The sequence below is a fragment of the Pinus tabuliformis genome, chromosome 4_1 (genome assembly GCF_031772625.1).
Source record: "Pinus tabuliformis cultivar Carrire ecotype Pingquan chromosome 4_1, CPIR1, whole genome shotgun sequence".
Taxonomy (NCBI): Eukaryota; Viridiplantae; Streptophyta; class Pinopsida; order Pinales; family Pinaceae; genus Pinus; species Pinus tabuliformis.
The window spans coordinates 518,560,779-518,574,136 of record NC_142303.1 but is presented as its reverse complement, the minus strand read 5'-3'; the positions used below and the strand labels follow the sequence as shown (position 1 = coordinate 518,574,136).

Genomic DNA, 13,358 nt, shown 5'->3' with positions numbered 1-13,358 from the left:
GCTTAATAGACTATATTAATCTTAATGGACATAAATAGTCATCATTATACACATTACCTAATATTTTTTTTTTATTAATTATTAATAATAAAAGTTGAAATTTTAAATATTGAAAAATTTAATAATTTCAAATTGGAATCTGAAAATGACTATTTTATTAAAAAAAAAAACAATTCAAAACTCATTTATGTTATACCAAATAATTACAGTGCCATTTTATTTTCCAATAATGATAGTTCAAGTCATCTACTTAATAAATTTTAAAAAATGACACAAGATTTTGCATTACTTAGGGTAGTACTGAGTGCTTGGAGAGGCCAAAAAGATGATTGTTCAGTCCTATATTACTTGGATCCCTATAATGGTGATAATTTATTCATTCTTACACTATAAATTTCAATACATATTAGTCCCAGCATATGTCAACTCATCCATTACTGGAGAGAGAGCTTGAGCTTCTCAATGTTCCAGATAATAATTTGTCTAGGTATTAAGTTTAGTTAACATAGATTTTGTTTACCCTTCTTCTGATTTGTGATAAAAATGAGTAGCTATGGTGCTGAGAGAAATGAGATAATTGATGGATATGGATACGACGTGGGTACATCGAATGGTTGCCTGAGATTTACAGTTAGGTTTGAAGGTGAAACAACTCTCGGCTACGAATCTCCTACGACGGGTTGAGTATCTTCTGGTCTAGCTTTTCCATATTCGTTTTCTCTGGTTCATCAACAGTAGCTATGGTTGGGTTTGATGCAATAAGTAAAGTAAATGCAAAGTTTTTCCTATTTCCTTTGTACTAACTGTATTCACTAGCAAAGACAAAATCAAATAACCTAGAAGAACAGTAGAGTGAAGAGAATTGGATGCATCAACACTCGCAGTTTTCTGAAGACATGTTACAATCCCTGGGAATGAGAATGAGAGGAAATGTCGAAGTATAAAATGCGAAGCCATTATATTTTGCAAAGTATATCAGCGAGTAAAAAATGGGGAAACCAACCTGTTCTGCTACTACTCAACCTGTTTTGCTCTTGCTCGTGGTCCTGCTCCTACTCGACAACTAGATAGTATCGTATTCAGAGAATGCTCAAGTGATTTCTGGTATGGCTCTCGCACCAGGTAGGTTTTAAGAGATTAAACAACTTCATGTCTGGTAGTTGGCAAGCCATTTCACAATAGTTGATAAAAACATTAATAAGACCAAGCCGAATGTCGTCCATTTCCCTTACAACAGTCACATTAATAAGTCGTGAATCAACACTGTTATGTTAGCCGGTCTACTTGAAAGTTTATCCATTCGCCCACAGATTGCCATCCATACCATGCATGCATGTTGGTGAGTCACTAACCCAATGACTGACTTAGTGACTTCTTGTTAATATTTTCCCACCACCAACACGTTTACCTGTGGCGATGGTACTTATACCACCACCTTTAATTCCATATAGATCATATCAACTTTGCTTTTCTTAGTTGAAATATTTTTGGAAGTTTAATTATACTTAATCTTCGGTGTTGTGTTATTATTACTCAATCAGAATGCATTCCTTAAAGATGGGTATATTAGATTTTTTTGAATGTAAAACATGTATATTACATTTTCATTTTGAATATAAATATGTCATCTTCATAAAATAAATATGTTTATTTTATTTTGAAATTCAATTTTATAATATATGTTTTTATTTTTTAATTTAAATATTTAATAAACATAAAATTAATATTTTTTTTTATAAAAAAAAATAACATGTTTATCTTAATAAATTTACAAAATAAAATTTTAATTAATATATAAAGTATTTAAATATTTAAATATTATAATTAATTTATAAAAAAATATGTTTAAAATAAATATATTATTTTCTTCTCATTATATATTTTCAAACAAATTATTTAAAATTTTCAAAACATTGAATTTAATTAAATATTATAATTAATTTATAAAAAAATATGTTTAAAATAAATATATTATTCTTCTCATTATATATTTTCAAACAAATTATTTAAAATTTTCAAAACATTGAATTTCATATATTTAATTAAAATATTAGTATTAAATAAGTTTTATTTTATTTTATTAAAATTAATTATATATTTAATATAATATAATATTTTAACTACCATACATATAATGTAATATTTAACTTAAAATGGGTAGGTTTCTCATACCATTACGTTATGTGTATCATTATTTTAAATACATATAATATTAAAACATTATATATTTTTGCATATATATCATTTATATCAAATTATTAATTCCCAAATAGGGTTTTGCCAAACTATATATTATATGTGTTTCACTATTTTCTTTTGTATAATCATAAATTAATAATAAATAATTATGATAAATTTGTATTTCTTAATAATTTCAAAAATTATAAAAATGTTTAGCTTTCTAGAATTATATTAAAGAATTTTATTTTTCTCTGAGTAATCTACTAAAAACCAATATGTATTCATTATGCATGGGCTTACGACATTCTCGAGTGCTAATTATGATATACTTTAAATAAGTTTCATAATAACATTCATAGTTACAAAATTGATTTAAAATGTTTTACTACTTCAATTTAATTTACTTATAACCTATAAAATTGAACATTTTATTTATAAAATAACTCCATCTACCTATATGTAATGCCCCTAGTAAATCGATAGTGTTTTAAATTAAAGGGCAGTAAATTTAAGTGTTGACTATGGTTATGTTTGGTGAAATTGAGTAACTATTATTGTTACCACTGTTTAAATTAATTATGTTGATAAATTGTTGTTGGTTGCTATTGAGTGTGGTTGGGAAGAAAACAACTGATAATGGTTATCGTGCTTCCTCATGAGAGGGGGATTAGAATTAAAATATGACATCTGTCAGAAAAGGAAAAAAAAAAAAACTAACTACCTTCAGGAGACGGTTGAGACTCTCATAGAGGGAGGAGACACTATGTCAAAAAAAACACACAGAGAAGAAAAAGAGAAACGCTATGTCTGGTAAAGACAAGATAGCGAGGCTCGAAAAGTTGCAATTTGGCAGCGAATGCTAAGTTTGGTAAAGACCAGATATCGCATGTTGGGAAGCGGAAGCCTTCCTGGAATTGCTACGTCTGGTAAGGACCAGATAGCGTAACTCTGGTAGTGCTAGAGGGCTTGCAGACAGCAAGGGTCTTGTAGGAGTGCTTGGGGGTGGAAGGTCGAGGAGGACCCTCCTAAGGTCGGGAGGTTAACAAGCGCATTAGAGAGGTTTGCCTCTGATCAGGTATCGAATAACTGAGAATTTTAATGGTTGTTAATGGTTTGTTTACACTGTAGAATTAATTAAGGTCTATGACAGACCGAGAACTGTGACTGATATTTGGAAAGAATTTTTGAAATAATGCAGGCATTGAAAGACATGATAAATGTAAAGTCATTAATCATTTAAGATTGAATCATGTGCAACTGCCATAAAGAAAGAAAAAAACCAGAAAAACCAGAATTAAATCAAGTTCATAGATTTTCTTTCCGGAACGAATCTTTGTAAAATAAGTAACAGTTGAATGAAACAGAATTCTGTGAACATATATTTCAGCATACGAAGCTAAACCGAAACAATATATATGTATATGCATACGAAGTTCCATAGACGTTACTGATGAAAAAAAGAAAGCAGCAACAGGATGATAAGAATAAGTAGATGCATGTATTCTCTGGACTAAATTTTTGAACAATGGCCATAAGACTTCTTTCTTAATAATGTAGTTCTAGGAATGAGCAATACGAGAGTGAAATACCTCAGTATTGAGGGGCGAAAGAGGGCTAGCGCCCATGCCATAAACATGTCTTAACCCTGTAACAAACATTCCAAGTAATCGTGGAACAAGTCTGTAAATGGACAGCCATAGCCTGTGTGAATAGGGTAGGGTTGCCAGCGAGAGCTTCCAAAGTCGAAGCCGACATCCCTCATTCATCTAAACAAATAACAGCAAGCAAAACTCTGGAGATAGTTTTCCTAATCGAAACTTACAAGGAAATCTTCGGAACAGGTAAGTGTATCAAACGTTCCACAGCAAGCTACGGAAAACTTCAAATTCAGACGAGAATATCCATAGTAACCCAACAATCCTCAGAACCATAATGAACAGTATAATGTTACCATGGAAAGAACATACAATTCATTATCCAGTCAAAGAAGAATTAAAATATCAGTAATAGCTAAAGCATTACATGAATGTTCACCGTAGGGTTAACCCTCGGTTCTATAATAAATTACACAATAAAAGTCAGGTAACAGGCGCAACCCAACTAGGGTTTCGCCCCCAGATCTGCTCCGGGCAGAACCCAAACTTGTTACAGAGAAACAGGAGCGTGTGTGCCATTTTTTTTTTCCACATTAATGGAAACACACAAAAACAACGATAGACTCCATAGCTCAAGCATAGTTCAAGCAGCTTGCCAAGAAGGGAATCGGCTCGGTCCTTCTTCCAAGATCTTTTCTTTAACCTTAAATCTATGGTGACAGGTGCCTCTTATCAGGAAGCGGAGTGAGTGAGGAAGACTGAGTTGGTCGCTCACCAAACGCTGGTCATGGCACCAAGACTCCGTACCTGTGACAGAGGGGTCAACCAAAATTGAATAAGTACCAGAACTGTAACAAAAAAAGAAAAACAAACTGTAAAACAAGGTAGCAATCACCAAGAGTGAGGGAGTGCAGGATTACCATGACCATGGTAGGAAGGCAGAACTCTTCCTCCACCACGGACGGGCATGTTGGGAAGCTTGTGCTGTTCGAGAATGCAAATCGCCAGAGACCTGTAGGAGTCGGGAGTTACCATGAGAATGCGCTGCAAGGGTCCAATTACCGCATTGAAAACCCTCAAGTCGTATTACCCATACCTGGATTGATTTTGATCCTCGATCTAGGAGGTCTCATCTCCACCGTAGGAATGGGCGTAGGAATCCAGGAGGGAAGCTGTCATATGGGATTGCTCGTGCTGTGTACCAGGCGCATTAAGTATCCATCTCAGCATTGGATAGCCAGAGTATTAACCAGCACGTTGTAGCTTAAGCTAGCTGGCAAGTTTCACGCTTTACGGGCCAAGTGGACGGCATATGGAGGAGCAAGTCATCGTGTACCAAAACTTATAACCGGAAATCGATAACCGGAGCAAGCTTTCCAGCATCACAAAATCCCAGGCCCGTTTAAATAAATGTTTGATGTTGATTTAATCGTTCATACATGAAAATAATAAATAGCATTGCAGTTCCGCAGGACAAATGCTTAACATTGATTTAATCGCTCATACCATAAAAGTAATAAATAGCATTACAGTTCCACAGGATGGTCCTTGAGATCGAGGACGGAGTCAAGTATAACAATATGCATATATCATACTGCTTCTATGATTCAATGTAAATATGCATATGTATTACTGTTACCATGATTAAATGTATATATATATTACTGTTACTATGATTAAATGTCAAAAAAAAATTCACTTCTGGTGGCTATTTTTACAAGTGGTATCAGAGCAGGTTGCAACTCTATGACCTCGGGTTAACCATAACAAAGAAACTGATATAAATAACTAAATTAATAAGAAAGCAGGGGTTATCCAAGAATGTATTGCATATCATATCTATTGAAATGAACTAATATTCTGATCAGGTGACAGTAGAATGAGGAGAACGAGCAGCGCCCCTCATAGGAATGTGCACAGACCAGACAACGTCACCCACCCTCAGGGGAATCGTGAGATATGGGTGCAACTGGGGGAGGAGGCACGCAACACCAATTTGACTATATTGGAGACAGTCCAAGAATTAAAGAATGAGATGGCCAGTTTGCGTGAGGACAATGCCAGATTAACCATGGAACAGGAAAGGATCCTGAAAAGTTTATCAAATAAACAAAACCAGCACCAGCCTAATCTTAGTCCAGAGCAAACACGTGTATCAGAAGAACAGGGTTACCATACTGATCAGGAAGAAATAGAAGGAAGGGCGGAGGTTCGAGGAGAGAAATCTGATAACGCCTGTGAACATCAAACCTCAAAAAGACAGCGGATAGAACTGCAAGGGGAGTTTCGGAAGATCAAGCTACCGCATTTTGATGGGGAGTCCGAGGAGGCCGCGGAAGCTTGGTTAATTAACATGAACAAATATTTCCAAGTTTACGAGTATGATCACCATCTTAAGGCACGGCTGGCTATTTTCCAGCTGCAGGCTAAAGCTACATTATGGTGGGAGGAAGTCAAGATGGTGCGGGGAGTGAGTGAGCAAGATATAACTTGGGAAACTTTTCAAAGATACTTCAAGGAGAAATACTTGATTGAACGCTTCTACGATGAAAAATCACGGGAATTTCATGATCTGCGGCTTGGGCAGTAGACCATGGATGAATTCATTACTAAATTTACATCTCTGCTCCGCTATGTACCGTATATTCGGGAGGAAAAGGCAAAAGTGCAGCGGTTTGTTAGCAGTCTACCCCAGACAATGCGGGAAAGGATCGAATTTGATAACCCGAACACCATGGATGAAGCGATACGGAAAGATAGAATATGCTATCAGCAGAATAAACAAAAGGGAGAAAATTCTGGGAAGCATTGGGCAGATAAAAAGAGCAGCAGAACAACTATGGGAGTCAAGGGGGCTCGTGGCAATTTCAGCAAGGGATTCTCCAAAGGGCCCAGCAATAGGAACCAATCCAGAAATTAGCTCAGATTAAAGCCACCTAATGAATCTAAATATAGCGAGCAGCCGGGTAGAGTTGATAATGAGGGGAAGCTAGACCACCAGTACAGTGTTGGGGTTGTGGCGGGCCACACTATATTAAGAATTGCCCTCACCGAAAGGGTAGTGATTAGGTGTCTCAGGTTTATGAAGCCTCTACAGTGGGAGACGTGGCTCGGTCCATACCAAGAATAAATGCCGCTCTTGAGGACCATCAAGTTGATTACCAGCCAACGATGGTAGAGTTCGAAGGTAAGATTTTTGATCGAATTGTTTCCGTTTTAGCAGACCCAGGAGCTACATTAAGTTATGTTAGTCCCAAGGTTGTGGAAAACTGTAATTTTCAATATGTTAAGTTTAAGAGTCCATGGTTAGTTCAGCTAGTGACCGGGGCCAAAAGGCGGGTGCTGGCCAAGGTCAGCAACTGCCCATTGAAGATAGCAGGTCAGACAGTGACGGCAGAATTGAATGTACTTCCTCTCGGCTCATATGATGTGCTGATCGGGATGGACTGGCTGGAAAGGCGGTGGTCCATAATAAATTGCAAAACAAAGACAATTTCTTACCGGGACGAACTGGGAAACGAACAGGAAATTTAGGGTATCCTGAAGCCAGTGCAGATCCGGCCAATTACTGCCTCACAACTGGCTAAATGCATCAGGAAAAAGTGTCAAGTATATGCAGTTCAAGTGGGTTATGCCAATTCTGAAGATAAAGTTGATACTTTGGGAAGCATACCAGTAGTGCAAGAATTTGCAGATGTGTTTCCCGAAGAAATACCAGGACTGCCACCTAAAAGAGATTTGGATTTTACCATAGAGCTGGTACCTGGTGCAGCCCCAGTGTCTCGAGCACCATACCGGATGAGTGTGCCGGAATTGACAGAATTAAAGATACAATTGCAAGAGCTATTGGACAAGAAGTACATCCGTCCCAGCGTATCACCCTGGGGAGCCCATGTACTATTTGTCAGGAAAAAGGATGGAACTCTCCGTATGTGCATAGATTATCGACAGCTGAATAAATTGACAGTTAAAAATAAATACCCACTACCCCGTATCGACGAACTGTTTGATCAGGTGAAAGGGGCGACGATATTTTCAAAGATAGATTTGAGATCTGGGTATCATCAAATCATAATTAAGGAGGAGGACATAGCCAAAACTGCTTTTCGAACCCGTTATGGGCACTATGAGTTTGTGGTACTGCCTTTCGGGTTGACCAATGCACTTGCGACATTTATGTGCCTGATGAATAGTGTATTTCATCAGTACTTGGACAAATTCGTATTAATTTTTATTGATGATATACTCATATATTCCCAGAATATTAAAGAGCATGAGGAGCACCTCAGACTTGTGTTACAGACGCTACGGGAGCATCAGTTATATGGTAAGTTTAGCAAATGCGACTTCTATAAGGAGCAGATCCAGTATTTGGGGCATATCATCACCAAAGAAGGCATTGCAGTGGACCTTGAAAAGATTAGAACCATAATGGAATGGCCAATACCAAAAGATGGCAGATATAAGGTCTTTCATAGGGCTGGCTGGATATTATAGGCGGTTTGTGGAAGGATTTTCCAGGGTTGCTTACCCTATCACTTCCTTACAGAAGAAAGGAAAAATATTTAAGTGGACTGCAGAATGTCAAAGGAGCTTTGAACAGCTCAAACACCTACTCACAACTGCACCAATGCTGAGCATTGTAGACCAGAAAAGGATTACGTAGTCTGCACAGATGCAAGTAAAGAAGGTGTAGGAGGGGTGTTGATGCAAGAAGGGAAAGTGATCGCGTACGACTCCAGAAAATTGAAAGAGCCTGAGCAGAAGTACTTTGCTTATGATATGGAACTAACTGTTGTTGTGCATGCACTAAAAATGTGGCGCCATTATCTAGTAGGGAGGAAATTTTTATTGATGACAGACCATCACAGCCTAACTAGCTGTTTTAACCAACCGACTTTAAACGCTAGGCAAGCTAGTGGGTGGACTTCTTGAGCAGATTCGATTTTGAGATCAAACACCTAAAAGGAAAAGAAAATCAGGTGGCGGATGCTCTAAGTCAAAAGGCGCACTGTCTCTATGAAATTGCCCTTAGTGAAGGACGATCTACCCTCAGCAAAGAAATTGAAGGGGCTGCTGAGCAAGATCAAATTTATCAGCAAAAGAAACAACAAGTATAGAACTTAAACAGCCACATAATGCAACAAGGTTATGAGTTGGATGCAGCAGGCATTTTATACTACAGGAAAAGAATATATGTACCCAGTCAACACGACATTAAGGAAAAGATTTTAGATGAATATCATAAAAGTCCTTACGCTGGACACCCGAGTTATCAAAAGCTAATCACCTCGCTTTGGAGGGAATATTATTGGCCAGGCATGAAGAGGGATGTAATAGAATATCTGGCACGATGCATAGAATGTCAACAGATTAAGGCCGAACATCAACACCCTGTGGGGTTGCTACAGCCATTACCCATACCAGAATGGAAGCGGGAGATTATCACTATGGACTTTATCATGGGGTTAATCCAAGAGGAATAATGATTCCATCATGGTCGTGGTGGACAAACTCAGCAAATCAGCCCACTTCATACCAGTCCAGTCTACTTACCGTGCGGCACAAATTGCAAATATCTTTATGCAGAACATATTTAAGCTCCATGGTTTGCCCAAAACTATAATATCTGACTACGATGTTAAATTCACATTGGCCTTCTGGAGGACCTTGTTTGAAGGTTTGGGAACTCAACTGAATTTTAGCACCGCATATCATCCGCAGACCGATGGGCAGACTGAGCGGGTGAACCAAGTGGTGGAAGACATGCTGAGGTCGTATGTGATGCAGCAACCGACCCGGTGGGAAGAGTATTTGCATCTCGTGGAGTTTGCATATAACAATGGATATCATGCGTCTTTGCAGATGAGCCCATTCGAAGCACTTTACAGCCGAAAATTTCGTATGCCATCCAGCTAGGGCGGACCAGAGGACAGACTCATGTTGGGTCCTGAGATGTTAAAAGAAATGGAAGCAATGGTTAAGAGAGTGCAGGCTAATTTAAAGGTAGCCCAGGACAAACAAAAAAGTTTTGCAGATTGAAAAAGGACCTATAGGGAGTATCAGGTGGGAGAGCATGTATATGTAAGAATTTGGGCGAGGAAAAGTACTCTACAATGGGGCGGTTGCGCCAAATTGGCACCCTGCTTTTGTGGACCCTTCCAGATTTTAGCAAGAGTTGGGTTGGTGGCTTATCAGCTAGCCCTACCTAGCCACATCCGGGTCCATAACGTCTTCCACGTGTCAGTTTTAAAGAAATATGTCTATGACCCTAAACACATAATTAGTTGGCAGGACATCCAGGTAGAACCAGAAGGAGAATTCCTAGTCGAGCCGGTGAGCATACTAGATCGGAGAAGGGTCGTGCTGCGGAAACGAGTCATCACCCAGGTTAAAGTGCAATGGCAGCACTTTGGGCCAGATGAGGCCACCTGGGAGGATGAGCAGAGCATGAAAGAAGCTTATCCCGAATTGTTTATGGGTGAACAACATCGGGACGATGTTGAACTTCAGGAGGGGGAGATGTAATGCCCCTAGTAAATCGATAGTGTTTTAAATTAAAGGCAGTAAATTTAACTATTGACTATGGTTATGTTTGGTGAAATTGAGTAACTATTATTGTTACCACTGTTTAAATTAATTATGTTGATAAATTGTTGTTGGTTGCTATTGAGTGTGGTTGGGAAGAAAACAACTGATAATGGTTATAGTGCTTCCTCATGAGAGGGGGATTAGAATTAAAATATGACATCTGTCAGAAAAGAAAAAAAAAAAAAAAAACCTAACTACCTTCAGGAGACGGTTGAGACTCTCATAGAGGGAGGAGACACTATGTCAAAAAACACACAGAGAAGAAAAAGAGGAACGCTACGTCTGGTAAGGACCAGATAGCGAGGCTCGAAAAGTTGCAATTTGGCAGCGAACGCTAAGTCTGGTAAAGACCAGATAGCGCATGTTGGGAAGCGGAAGCCTTCCTGGAACTGCTACGTCTGGTAAGGACCAGATAGCGTAACTCTGGTAGTGCCAGAGGGCTTGCAGACAACAAGGGTCTTGCAGGAGTGCTTGGGGGTGGAAGGTCGAGGAGGACCCTCCTAAGGTCGGGAGGTTGACAAGCGCATTAGAGAGGTTTGCCTCTGATCAGGTATGGAATAACTGAGAATTTTAATGGTTGTTAATGGTTTGTTTACACTGTAGAATTAATTAAGGTCTATGACAGACCGAGAACTGTGACTGGTATTTGGAAAGAATTTCTGAAATAATGCAGGCATTGAAAGACATGATAAATGTAAAGTCATTAATCATTTAAGATTGAATCCCTGTGCAACTGCCGTAAAGAAAGAAAGAAACAGAAAAACCAGAATTAAATCAGGTTCATAGATTTTCTTTCCGGAACGAATCTTTGTAAAATAAGTAACAGTTGAATGAAACAGAATTCCGTGAACATATATTTCAGCATACGAAGCTAAACCGAAACAATATATATGTATATGCATACGAAGTTCCATAGACGTTACTGATGAAAAAAAAGAAAGCAGCAACAGGACGATAAGAATAAGTAGATGCATGTATTCTCTGGACTAAATTTCTGAACAATGGCCGTAAGACTTCTTTCTTAATAATGTAGTTCTAGGAATGAGCAATACGAGAGTGAAATACCTCAGTATTGAGGGGCAAAAGAAGGCTAGCGCCCATGCCATAAACATGTCTTAACCCTGTAACAGACATTCCAAGTAATCGTGGAACAAGTCTGTAAATGGACGGTCGTAGCCTGTGTGAATAGGGTAGGGTTGCCAGCGAGAGCTTCCAAAGTCAAAGTCGGCATCCCTCATTCATCTAAACAAATAACAGCAAGCAAAACTCTGGAGATAGTTTCCTAATCGAAACTTACAAGGAAATCTTCGGAACAGGTAAGTGTATCAAACGTTCCACAGCAAGCTACGAAAAACTTCAAATTCAGACGAGAATATCCATAGTAACCCAACAATCCTCAGAACCATAATGAACAGTATAACGTTACCATGGAAAGAACATACAATTCATTATCCAGTCAAAGAAGAATTAAAATATCAGTAATAGCTAAAGCATTACATGAATGTTCACCGTAGGGTTAACCCTCGGTTCTGTAATAAATTACACAATAAAATTCAGGTAACAGGCGCACCCCAGCTAGGGTTTCACCACCAGATCTGCTCCGGGCAGAACCCAAACTTGTTACAGAGAAACAAGAGCGGGTGTGCCGTTTTTTTTCCACATTAATGCAAACACACAAAAACAACGATAGACTCCATAGCTCAAGCATAGTTCAAGCAGCCTGCCAAGAAGGGAATCGGCTCGGTCCTTCTTCCAGGATCTTTTCTTTAACCTTAAATCTATGGTGACAGGTGCCTCTTACCAGCAAGTGGAGTGAGTGAGGAAGACTGAGCTGGTCGCTCACCAAACGCTGGTCATGGCACCAAGACTCCTCACCTGTGACAGAGGGGTCACCCAAAATTGAATAAGTACCAGAACTATAACAAAAAAAGAAAAACAAACTGTAAAACAAGGTAGCAATCACCAAGAGTGAGGGAGCGCAGGATTACCATGACCATGGTAGGAAGGCAGAACTCTTCCTCCACCGCGGACAGGCATGTTGGGAAGCTTGCGCTATGCGAGAATGCAAATTGCCAGAGACCTGTAGGAGTCGGGAGTTACCATGAGAATGAGCGGCAAGGGTTCAATTACCGCATTGAAAACCCTCAAGTCGTATTACCCATACCTGGATTGATTTCGATCGTCGATCTAGGAGGTCTCATCTCCACCGTAGGAATGGGCGTAGTAATCCAGGAGGGAAGCTGTCATATGGGATTGCTCGTGCCGTGTACCAGGCGCATTAAGTATCCATCTCAGCATTGGATAGCCGGAGTATTAGCTAGCACGTTGTAGCTTAAGCTAGCTGGCAAGTTGCATGCTTTACGCGCCAAGTGGACGGCATATGGAGGACCAAGTCATCATGTACCAAAACTTATAACCGGAAATTGATAACCGGAGCAAGCTCTCTAGCATCACAAAATCCCAAGCCCGTTTAAATAAATGTTTGATGTTGATTTAATCGTTCATACATGAAAATAATAAATAGCATTGCAGTTCCGCAGGACAAATGCTTAACATTGATTTAATCGCTCATACCATAAAACTAATAAATAGCATTACAGTTCCGCAGGATGGTCCTCGAGATCGAGGACGGAGTCAAGTATAACAATATGCATATATCATACTACTTCTATGATTCAATGTAAATATGCATATGTATTATTGTTACCTTGATTCAATGTAGATATGCATATGTATTACTGTTACCATGATTAAATGTATATATATATCACTGTTACTATGATTAAATGTAAAAACAAAAATTCACTTCTGGCGGGTAGTTTTACACTATATAATAATAATTTATGCATATAATCATTCCGTTTAACATAGCAAGTATACAAATAATTTTGTTATTCAATATAGTATCTACTTTAAAAAATATGTTAAAAAATCATTATGAATATAGACAATTTTTTAATACTAGTAATATTTTTTAATCTTATTTATAAT

General features: G+C 38.4%; 1 protein-coding gene and 1 long non-coding RNA gene across 4 annotated transcripts in view; both read right to left on the bottom strand.

The window, feature by feature from the left end:
* LOC149176852 (uncharacterized) overlaps nucleotides 1-13,358 on the bottom strand; it is a 338,345-nt gene that overhangs the window by 31,333 nt on the left and 293,654 nt on the right. The window lies entirely within an intron of this gene.
* LOC149176854 (uncharacterized) lies at nucleotides 11,697-13,259 on the bottom strand. The gene is made up of 3 exons (XR_016258677.1): nucleotides 12,532-13,259; nucleotides 12,356-12,447; nucleotides 11,697-12,242 (listed from the first exon to the last, which is right to left on the bottom strand). It is a non-coding gene; the product is annotated as an uncharacterized LOC149176854 (long non-coding RNA).